The 12,419-nt window shown below is 41.7% G+C and overlaps 1 long non-coding RNA gene across 1 annotated transcript; it reads left to right on the forward strand.

Annotated features, from left to right (window-relative positions):
* Positions 1-230: 230 nt before the first annotated feature.
* Positions 231-2,615, forward strand: LOC122343449. Its single transcript, XR_006250780.1, has 3 exons — positions 231-670; positions 2,060-2,242; positions 2,592-2,615. It is a non-coding gene; the product is annotated as an uncharacterized LOC122343449 (long non-coding RNA).
* Positions 2,616-12,419: the final 9,804 nt, after the last annotated feature.

A 12,419-nucleotide genomic window follows, 5' to 3' on the forward strand; every position in this document is an offset into this window, starting at 1 on the left:
GCAACATGCACACAGTATGTAGAGAATCAAATAAGGGTAGTTACTGAGATACAAAGTTATGTTTGCAAAAGCATATTTCCATATTAGTTTTGCTATTTTCAGTTCAGTATATAAGTAAATAAATGAGTAAATAAAGTGATATTTTTATCTGGTATACTATATTTTTCTTAAGTGTTATTCCTTTATGATTTAAACCTTTCATTTAAAAAAAGAGGTCCTCTGGACCTTTAATAACACTTCAAAAGACAACAGGACCCATTCTAATCTGTAATATTGTCTACACTGGACTGTTTATCTATTTTATCTGTTGCGGTGCAGTGTGATCCTATGAGACAACGATGGCGTCTGGTGTAGACACGGTGTCATAAAGCATGTTGGTAGGTGGAAGCAGTGCAGCTCACTAGGTTTTGGGATAGACCATACTTTCTATTTAAAGCCTTCACAAACCTAGGTATTTGTGGCAAACTAGCATTTCATTTTAATTGTTACCATCATAATTCAAGACAAATTCATTATTCCTTTATACAGTACCTTTCTTACTACTGCAGTCATTGGAGATAAAGTTCTGCTGCTTGAAGCCACACCATCCTCCATCAGGTCCATCTGTCTCATTCTTAGACCTTGGGAAAACCTGAGGGACATTTGAGTGTCCTTTCTGTGAACAAATTAAGTATGTCACAAAAATGTAGAGGTGTCATATGACATTGCTAAATAGAACATTATTTTGTGTATTTGGTGTAATGCAATGTGCTTATGTGGTTTAAGGTTAAAAACAAATAAATTAGTTTCCTCATACTGTACATTATTGCTACTTTCTAAGCCCCACCTTTCAGAAACAGGTCGATTTTCTGAAGCTCATCTTTCTAAAAATGCGAGGTGTCCTCTGATTGGAAAAGAAAAATTGTAAACTGCATCATATGACCCTTTAACTGAAACTCAGCATATATAGGCTACTTATGTTACTTTTTTTCCTCTTGTTTATCTGTCAACTAAATCAGATATATTCTGAGTATGTATGTACTACAGATTTTAGATTTTAGACATTTTAATTACATATAGTATGTATAGTATGTTTACCTCTAGGTGGAAAAAGTCATTTGTACTACTATCTGTTAAAAAGAAATGAAAAGAAACCTAGCATAGTGCATAATAATTTTACCTTTCCGATGACTGTTTTTTTAACAGTAAAGACACCTTTAAAATACATAAATATTAATAATAATTAAAATCAAATCAAAAGTCATTTAGCCATTCTGTAAAGTTTATCCAGGGGGTTTCTTGTCCCAAGTAGGGGGCTAACATACCCCAATAAGGGCCATCTTACCCCAATATTTGTCATTTTATGCTATAACAACTAAATGATCAAATATTTCTATTCATTCGGTATTAACATGTTGGCTAATGCATCGTAACCCTGCACATGCTAACGTGATATCGAAATACGTTACAATTTAAAAGCAAGTTCACACTGCAGAAAGTTACATACCTGTAGATGAATTCTAGATGGTTCTGCAATGATCTGCGGGACTGGTAGAAAATTGTATTCTTACGAACTGTCGTAACTCCTCGGCATCTTCTGCAAACCCTGGTGAAAATCAGAATCATACTAACAAATCCCAAAAAGTACTAGTCTGCATACATATTTTAGCAATTTGAAAAACATGTAACTTACCAATGATATCCATCTCGACGTGGCTGTTTTTCAAGTTTCATTTTTCTTTGCATTCGCAGATCGCATTCTCCGGTGCAAAAGGCCCTTCTTCTGCATCCACAACACAATCTTTCGTTTGTGCGAAAGGGTGTTAGGTTTTCGAATTAAACACAAAAGTTCCTGCACTAATCTGGACATTTGAATTCAACCAGAAACTCATGGGTGCAGGCTCACTCCAAATCCGTTCAAAAAGAATCGGCTTTCCGTTCTGGAATCACAAGACCACTCAAAAGATGATGGCAATTCATTCCATTGGCATGCATGACAATGATGTGTTTTCATGCATACTTTCAATAATTGACACTTCCAGTAGTTACACTATTAACTTGCGTCTCGTTGTTTCTGAAGAATTGAGAAAATTAAACCTGAATCGGCTTGAAAACATGAAAGAATCAGAGTCGATTGGAAATTGAAGACTCCAAAACCCGGGAAGAATGACGCAGGCACGTCACAATCTACGCACACAGCGGCATTACCCGTCATACTCTACGAGACAAATCTGGACAATCATCGAACATCGTGACTGATTAAGTGAGTTTCTTTAAACACAATAGATAAGCACCATAATACAAGTAAATGTTAAATGTTAGTATTTGTAGAAATCGCTCACTAGGCCATATAAAGTGGGCTAATCCAAATAATGTTTGTAAAAAGCGAAAAGGTTTTTATCCATATAGATTTAGGCATGGATATACATACGTTTTTGTTGTTGTTGTTGTGACATGTTGTGAGATTTTCATGAGAAGTTCTCAATTATTAGTGAATCAGACAAAATTATTTGAGTTGAAATGACTTAAAATTTGAATAGTAGCTGGCTAAGCAGGGAAAATATACATGCATGGATGCAAATGTAATGTAACACGTAACTTATTTTACACAGGCCTAAAAGCATCAAAGAAATCTCACGGATTGCCATTTCTAGTTCAGAGGAGGTCATTGATTCTGATGAGTCTTCAAGCCTTTCAGACTCCTCCCTTGAAGAGGTCAAGGTGAAGAAGAGAAAACACAAGCACAAAAAAATAGCACTACCTCTAGCTGATGCTATTGGACACAACCGTGCACGCAGTAAGTTACATTGTGGATAAATGACCATTAATTAACCAATCATTTGCAATTATAAGGTTCTATCTGACATTTTCGTCAAAATTACATTATTCATATAAACTTATTCTGTGACAACTTATTTACATTATATGATGGTTTTTGTGTGTGTGTGTGTGTGTGTGTGTGTGTGTTTGTGTGCACATTTTGGGACTTTTATATATATATATTATATGGATACAGTACCATATAATCAAGTAATAAATAAAATGCAGCTTGAAAGAGCTGTTGAAGATTAAACTTATACCTAAAAGATTAGGTTTTGTGATAAAGATTAACCAATATTGCAGAGAATTTGAGAATGATAGGAAATTGCCTTTGACAAGTAACTGGTAGCGTAACAATATATAATAATATTTCTCTTTATTCAGTGAGGAACACCAGAGGCATCATTCGTGCAGATACCTTGACACTCTAGAAGCCTTCAAGAAGGTGAAATCCATGAAAGCTGCATTTGATGCTATTGGAGTGGACAGAAACACAATTGCAAGAACTGCATCTGGCTGCACCTGATGTTTTGAAGACCATGGGCCAGTGGAGCGACAAAACAGAGACACTGAGCACATTTATTGGGAAATGTCATTCTGCACTGACCACTCAAATGAAAGAAAAAGGACTCAAATGAAAGCAGATGGAGATATTTGTAAACTTAAACTGTCCTGTTCCTTTAGGAGATGTGAACAGGGCTGCCTGGGTTATGTCCTTAGAGTGGCCTGTTCATTTGTTTGGCTTCACTCATGTCTTTTGCTTAGCTAAGCATTTTGTGACTTTGCATATTCTCATAAGACAAATCAGAGAGTCAGAAAAACATTTCTCACTTTACTTAAAGCAGACAAGGACCTCTTATAAATATTAATACCACGTTATAAAGCTTTTTAGATGTTTAAAAGAAGACTTTGTTTTCATCCCTTTACTTTAAGCAGTTAAAGACCACTCATAATATGTTCATTGTGTGTTATAAGTCATCACACTCTTACGTTACACTAAATATTTATAGGCACAAATAGGTAAGTATTATGATGCATTGTAACTGTTTTTATGATTATTTATTAGATGATACGACACATTATAATGTTATTTATAAGACATTATGCATGCATAATAATGCATTAAGAATACTCTTATGATGTCTTATAAATGCAGGCTTCATAGAAAAGTGTTACCATAATTTCTTCATATATATATTATTGAATATGTATTTTTTTCTAATGTATAGTAAGATTCAGGCATGCAAAGTAAATATATAAATATATTTGATTTGATTTCATGCGCAGCTCGTGGCGAGAGATACGAGCTGTACTTCTGCTCTCGTTTATTCATATCCATCCTTGCATATTCTTCTTTAATTGTATGCCTGAACTCTTTTATTGCATTAGCACTGTTAGCCCAGATTTTGTATCTAATTAAACAGTTTAATTGCAACATACTTAAATTATTTAAGATTTAGTTCATTAATATAAAAATGCAAGTCAATTCTACTACGTTTGTAGACATAGTGAAATGTGTTAAGTTTAAGTTGAATTGATTACATTTCTAAAGTTTTTGATTGACCACGCCCCTCTACCCCAGTGATTGATTCAGCCGTTGCAATGCAAAGTTTAGAAGACGCCATTTTTTTGCGTGGTTGCATCTGCATGTGATTTCATAGAGTTGTTGGTCAGCAGTTAGAGCGTAAACCTTTGAACACTGTTGGATTGACTATTTTCTGGAAGGAGAATTACGGCGAGCATAGTCGTGACATCGGCTGTTAGTTTTTTTCCTTCTCATCAAAGGGGTGTTTGTGAGTAAAATTATTTTAAAATAATTCAGGGCATTTTGTGGTGAAAACGATCCTGTGTGTGTGAAGTTTTTCGCGGATGGAGGGTTGTTTGCCAGCACTGTCGTGAAGTACTTTCACCTGGGAACTAACGGTGTAAAGCCTTAACGTTTCCACGGCCCTTTGTCATCGATATATTGTTCTTGCTTTTCCGTTGAGGGATTGTTTGCGATCATACGAAACATAATAACAGGTCGCTGATTTTTGTTACTGGCTTGTGTAAGCCCCTGACTACCAAATTGGTGAGATTAGCTCAGATGGTCCACTCAGGAAATACGGCAGGCAGGTTTAGGTGGAACAGAACTCAAATTTCTTTATTTTGTAACAGGGTGAGGGAGAGGGGTTGGGAGAAAACTATAACTAAAAGCTGTTCCTTCTTTGCTGGCTGGTCTCCTGGCAGCCCATCAAATTCCTGAGGGAATGCAGAAGAAAAGAGAGTTAGTGAGGGTGTCCAGACTACTCACGGCCACACTGCACTTTTTGTGGTTCAGGGTTCCAGCATTCAGCCTCTGCTCGTCTGCCTTGGTCTTTTCTACTGAGGCTTCCCCATCCTCTTATATGGTGGTTCCTGATCGCACCCAATAGCCTGCAGCTGAGGCTCCCTATTGGCGAAGCAAGGATGAACACCTGTGTGGGAGCTATCCTTGGTCCTGATCACCTGGTGACCCCATTCTTGTGGGGTTCTCCATGGTGCTGAAAGTGCTCAGGCTGCCTTGTGGGGGACCATTACTCTTCAGGGCCACCACATACCCCTCTTTCCAGCTCCAGGCCCTCACCTGGAGCGCACGTACCATAGCCGTCATGTCTCCTAGACATTGCATCTGCATTTGCATGAGAATTCCCGGCCCGGTGTTCTACCTTGAATTGGAAGTCCTGCAACTGAAGAAACCAACGAGTGATTCGTGCATTTTTCCCCTTGTTTTGAGACATCCATTTAAGCGGGGCATGATCGGTTACTAATATAAACTTTCGCCCCAACAAGTAATATCTCAATTTGTCAACAGCCCACTTTATGGCAAGACACTCTTTTTCTATAGTTGCATAGTTTCTCTCATTTGGAAGTAGCTTACGGCTAATATACATGACCGGGTGTTCCATACCATTTTGTAGCTGGGACAGCACTGCTCCCACTCCAACTTCAGAGGCATCTGTTTGTAGGGTAAAGGGGTTTACTAAAATCTGGGGCTTGCAGGATGGGTTCACCACAGAGAGCCTGCTTTAGGTCGATGAAAGCCTGCTCTGCTTCCTTCGTCCAGTTTACCTGGTTTGGGTGGCACTTATGGTCAGTTCAGTTAATGGGGCGCTTTTGTGGCAAAACTAGGAATAAAGGGTCGGTAGTAGCTGACAAGCCCAAGGAAGGTCCTTACTTGCTTCTTAGTTCGGGGCTGGGGCCAGGAAAGTATAGAGTCAACCTTCTTGGATTGTGGTTTCACATTTCCTCTTCCGACGGTATACCCCAGGTAGTTGGTCTCCTCCTGGGCTAGTGAACACTTGGAGGCATTTTGCGGTTAGGGCGGCTGCCCGCAACGCCTGTAGGACTGCCTCCAGATGGTGAAGATGTTCCTCCCAGCCTCTGCTGTAGACCACAATGTCATCCAAGTATGCTGCCGAATAGTGTTGGTGGGGTCGAAGGACTCATGAGCCTTTGAAAGGTTGCGGAAACCCCATAGACCACGAAGTGAAGAACCCGGTATTGGAAAGCCCCATCCGGAGTGGGAAAAGGCTGTCTTTGGTTTGGCTTGAGGAGTTAGAGGTACTTGCCAATAGCCTTTGGTCAAGTCAAGGGTTGAGATAAAGCGTGCAGGACCCAATCGTTCAATCAGCTCATCTATTCTTGGCATTGGGTAAGTGTCAAACCTGGAAACCTCATTCAGCTTTCTGTAGTCATTACAGAACCGTGTACTTCCATCGGGCTTTGGCACTAAGACAATGGGGCTTGACCAAGCACTTTGGGACTCCTCGATAACTCCTAGGTCCAACATTCTCTTCACCTCTTCCCGTATGGCCTCCTCCTCGCCGGGGATCCTATACGGTCGGAGCCGGACAATCGTCCCTGGTTCTGTCACTATATCATGGGATATCAGAGCAGTCTGCCCTGGAAGCTCAGAGAATACCTCACGGTGTCGCCACAGAAGTTCTCGCAGCTCTTGCCTCTGCCTGGGGGATAACTGGTCGCCCATTTTGACCGGGAGTGGTGGGGTCTGGATCTCTGCTGCAAAGACATCACTGGGAGAGGGAACCGGCTCCTGCCATGGCTTTAGGAGGTTTACATGGTAGATTTGCTGGCTCTTTCTCCGACCGGGTTGGCGACCTTATAGTTGACTGGGCCTGTCCGTTCTACCACCTCATAGGGACCTAGCCACCGGGCCAGGAATTTGCACTCACTGGACGGGATTAAAACCAGTACCTTTTCACCTGGGAGAAATTCTCGGACTTGTGCCCCTCGGTTGTATACCTGGGCCTGCTGTAGTTGGGCTTGTTGCATGTGTTCTCGTACAACCCGCCAAACCTTTGTCATTCGATCATGCATCTGTTCTACATATTCGATGACGGAGTGATGTCGTGATGGCTGCCGTTCCCAGCTTTCCTTGGCAAGGTCTAACATCCTCGTGGTGGCGTCCATAAAGTAGTTCGAAGGGTGAGAACCCGGTGGAGCTTTGTGGAACCTCTCGAATAGAAAACAAGACATATGGTAACAACTGATCCCAATTCTTCCCATCAATGTCAATGACTTTTCTTAGCATTTGTTTCAGAGTTTTGTTAAATCGCCTACGAGCCCGCCTGTCTGGGGGTGGAAAATGGATGTTTTCAGTTGTTTCACCTTAAATTGTCGGCAGGTCTCTTTCATCACAGTAGACATGAAGCACGAACCTTGGTCCGTAAGGATTTCCTCGGCTATCCCCACCCAGCTAAAGAGCTGTACCAGTTCTCTTGCTACCGCCTTTGAGTTGGCCGATCGGAGTGGTATCGCCTCTGGGAAGCGGGTGGCATAATCCAGAATGACCAGAAGATATCGGTGACCTCTGTTGGACTTTGGCAGGGGTCCCACAATATCAAGTGCAATCCTGCTGAAAGGGGTTTCAATTATAGGCAGAGGAATAAGTGGATTGCGGTAGGTTACCTTGGGACTATGAAGTTGACAGACGGAACAGCGCGACAATAATCCTCTACTGCCTTCTTGATGCCTGGCCAATAGAACCGTGTGAGGATGCGCTCATAGGTCTTCTCTGAGCCCAGGTGGCCTCCCAACAGGTGAGTGTGTGCCAAATACAACACCTTAGAAATATATGCTTTGGGTACCAACAGTTGTTCACATGTTTCCCCTCTTCGCTGATCCACTCTATATAACAACCCATTTTTATCATAAAATGTGGATACGCCAACCTACTCACCCCTCTTGTAGTTGGCCCTCAACTAGTTGCGCATTCTTCCAGGCCTGGGTCAGTACGGGATCTTGCAGCTGGGCAGTGCCAAACCGTCCCAAGCTTCCCCCAAGGTCTCTGATGGGGGAAATTCAGAAAACACTTCGTGGGATTCTAGCTCTTGGCGTACCTGCACTCTTCCTGGGCCTTCTGAGGCCGTGGCAGTGGAACTGGAATTAACTTGCTCACCTCTATAGTCCTCTGGGCTGGTTGCTTCTGCATCCGTAGTCTCTTCAGGGGTTTGAGTAGGGGTGCGTCCTAGACGCACGGCCCCTTCTTGAGTCGGGAGGTCTCCTCTCCTCTGCAGCTCGGGCTGTCCAGTAGGCGGCAAATGCCTGACAGTCTCTGCCAACTAGGACTGGGACGGGCAAGTGCTCCACAACCCCTGCTCGTACTTGGAACTGGCCCTGAGGCGTCACCATGATTATTTCTGCAGTGGGGTAGTTTCTAGTGTCCCCATGAATACAGGATACAGAGATTTCTCCTCCCACGAGTGACCCTGCAAACTCTGGCCGGACTAAGGTCACCATGCTTCCAGAGTCAACAAGGGCTTCCGTGTCTTGGCCTCCAATCTTGACAGGGAACTTAGGGGCAGCTGCCTCTTCGTGGGCCCAGCAGGTGGTGAGAAAATGGCATGGGCGTCTTGAAGAGTCGGTGGTGCTTGCTGTGGGCATGAGCTCTTCTCTGCCTGGGCAATCCCGGGCCAAGTGCCCCTCCCTTCCACATTTAAAACACCGGTATGCAACCACATTTTGCAGAGGCCTCTCCTGCTTCCAACTGCCTTGGGTCTTCAGGGCTTTTGCTTGAGTTATCTCAAGGGATTTCTTACGAGGCTCTCTGTCTTGTTGTGGTCTCCAGGAGGTAGCTTTATTCTCCTCAGGCTTCAGCAAACTCATAGTCACCTGGTGGTTCTCCAGGAGAGCGATTAGCGCCTCTACGCTTTGCGGTCCCTGTTGAGCCACATGCTTCTTGGCATCTGCTGGCAGGCTGCGCGCAGCGGTCAATCACTACCCTCTCTATGGAGGATGGCCCGTCTCCTTCCTCCAGCCAGCTTCTCACCATTCGAGTTAATGTGGTTACCTGAGCCCTTGCTGGGAGAGTAAGCTGGTATTCCCAGCTATGAACTCGCTGTGCTTTGGCAGGTAGGCTTAGTCCATATTGAGCGAGAACTGCTCTCTTGACCATTTCATAACTGGTGGCCTCATGGACAGTGAGATCCCGACAGGCCTTCTGTGCCTCTCCGGTCAGAAAAGGCAGAATTAAGTTAGCCCACTCCATCCTTTGGCCATCTCTCTCGCTGGGCGGTTCTCTCAAAGAGGTCAAAGTAGGTTTCAACATCATCATCCTTAGTCATCTTGGTTAGATAATCTTGAGGCCTCCTGCCCTGGGCCTCAGTCCTTCGACAGAGCTCTGTGACGGCTGCATTGAGGGTGGTTTGGGCCTGCAGAATGGCAGTCAGGGCCTCTTCCATTTTTTTTTTTTTTTTTTTTTTTTTTTTTACAAGCTGGGCTTCTCTATGCGGCATTCTCCACCATATGTAAGCCCCTGACTACCAAATTGGTGAGATTAGCTCAGATGGTCCACTCAGGAAATACGGCAGGCAGGTTTAGGTGTGGAACAGAACTCAAATTTCTTTATTTTGTAACAGGGTGAGGAGAGGGGTTGGGAGAAAACTATAACTAAAAGCTGTTCCTTCTTTGCTGGCTGGTCTCCTGGCAGCCCATCAATTCCCTGAGGGGAATGCAGAAGAAAAGAGAGTTAGTGAGGGGTGTCCAGACTACTCACGGCCACACTGCACTTTTGTGGTTCAGGGGTTCCAGCATTCAGCCTCTGCCTGTCTGCCTTGGTCTTTTTCTACTGAGGCTTCCCCATCCTCTTATATGGTGGTTCCTGATCGCACCCAATAGCCTGCAGCTGAGGCTCCCTATTGGCGAAGCAAGGATGAACACCTGTGTGGGAGCTATCCTTGGTCCTGATCACCTGGTGACCCCATTCTTGTGGGGTTCTCCATGGTGCTGAAAGTGCTCAGGCTGCCTTGTGGGGACCATTACTCTTCAGGGCCACCACACTTGCTGTAGACACTGTCCCGTTGAATCCCGCGAGTTGGTTTTGATACTGCCATGGTTTAATATAGAATAAGTTAAATTAACGTATAAATGCAAACACAAATGGATGCTTTCTAACAATAAACTTTGTTTGTGTTTCAGGTGACAAGGCGGCATGCATTGGAAACGTAAGTATTGTTCGTTTAACTGTGAAAAAGATCACAGCTATTTAAACATTATAGACTGAAACATGGAAGTTACGCTAGAAATGAGCCATTTCCTTGTTTACACCAGGAATGTTTATGCACTTTTAAATCATTTAATGCCTTAAAAGTGCACTTATCTCACTTTCACACCAATCCGCCTGGTCAACAGGCAAGTGCAGATGCAGCAGTTAAGTTTAGCTGTCTGTCTTGTGGGTTTGCTGAGTATTGCTCTGAGGCTGATTACTTGATTCACTTGCGTACTGTTCATTTAAAAGTAAATCATAAAGTCGCCTGCCCTTACAAAGACTGTAACTTTGACAGCAGTGTCTACTTTCAAAGCACACAAGAGTAAAAGACACAAGGAACAGAACTGGAAGACATTCAAATCAGAAATCATCGGTCATGATTATATTAGCCCAGACAGTAATGCTGCACAAAAGCAAATGTTCCATGCTGATGATATAGAAGAGTTAGAAGAGCGAGTGAAGAAGCCAGTAGTGATCTTTTGAGGGCAAACAAAGCTTTTACGGATTGGAAAATGCCTAAATTTTCATTTTGGAGTGGAGTATCCTTTAATCCATCAAAGGGATAGTTGATCCCAAACTGAAAATGTGATGTTTATCTGCTTACATCTTGGATACCATAGAGGTAAGCGGATAAGTCTTATTTTCATTTTTGGATCAACTATCTCTTTAAAAGAAGACTGTCTGCTGCTATTTTTCAGAATCATGTGATGAATATTTCCCAGACTTTTATTTTCAGTGTTGAATACCTTCCTTACTAGTTATTGATATGACAGACTGAAACTGTTTATTCACAATTTTCTTTTCTTTGTTAGGATGTCACTGACAAGGACTCATACAACCAAATACCAGTAGGAGTCCTCTGTGCTGATGAAGAAAGTCCACAGCTGAACCCTTCCAGAGTGTGCATCATCTTGACGGCAATTCAGTGATGGAACCAGACAACCTTCCTCAGGCCTTCTGTCTTCTTGTTGGACTGATATATGCCTTGCACTTGAACTATAAAGTGTATGAACACTTTCTATTTTATCCAGCAGGTATTTCTTAACCTTGGAAAGGTTGAGCTGGCACCCAAAATTCAATCTTTGAAAAATCAGCTTACAGTTACAGTGTAAAAGGTCTACTCCTTAAGATGTTTATTAAATGTTTGTTTTAATTTTGTTTTTAATTTTAATTTTAATTTTAGTTTTAAATTTTTAAATTCCTTAATTCATTTTTCTGTTTCACTGTAGAGTCAGATTTTGTTTAAAAGATAGCTTTTATTCACGATAGTAAATATATGGTGCTTTTTATTTATTTTTCTAACTTTTCTTAAAAAAGGAGACTAAAAGCATATTTACAGGACAACCAAAATGATCAAAATACTGCACCCTGCAGCAATTCTGTTATTCAAATTCTGTTCAAGTTCAAATTTTCACTTGCTTTGATGTTTAATGAAAATAATGCTTGTGTTTCTCTTATTTTGCATGTTAAGAATTTAAAACTAGGGCTGTTATTAGCTCTATTGTTTGGTATGCACTCTTATTAGAGAGAAAAGTATGAAACCTGATAGACTAAAACTTGTCTTCACTGTACTGTTGTATTTTGAAATGAAAATTTCTAAATAAAACAAACAAAAAAAATACCGTTTCTGTAATTTAATGCAATTAAAGAGATAATTGGACAGAAATTAAAAGCATCAATTAAATTAAACTTAAAATGGTTGTTCAAATGACTCTTATATTTAAGTAATGATTACTTTAAGTTTTAAAGTAAACATTACTTAAATTTTTAGGGCAACCAGTTTCCTCAAATTTTTAAAGTAAATTCAACTTAACCGGGTTTAGAGTGAGATGTAGATTTAATGGTTTAAAAGTTCACAGAATCACAACTGATGGCAGGATATGTAGAACATATTGCGTTGTAGCTCTTCATAAAAACACCCTTTGGCACACACAGACAAAGGGCTGGAAATTGTTTAGTGTGGGGATCACAGGATCTTCATGTACCATCAGAGACACAGAAACACGATACAGGAGTATACTAGTATGAGTCTGAATCATCCGGTTAATATCGCTGCACAACGTGAATCTGTGTTTCTGCATTTCTTCATGTC

The sequence above is a fragment of the Puntigrus tetrazona genome, chromosome 4, assembly GCF_018831695.1.
Source record: "Puntigrus tetrazona isolate hp1 chromosome 4, ASM1883169v1, whole genome shotgun sequence".
Classification (NCBI taxonomy): Eukaryota; Metazoa; Chordata; class Actinopteri; order Cypriniformes; family Cyprinidae; genus Puntigrus; species Puntigrus tetrazona.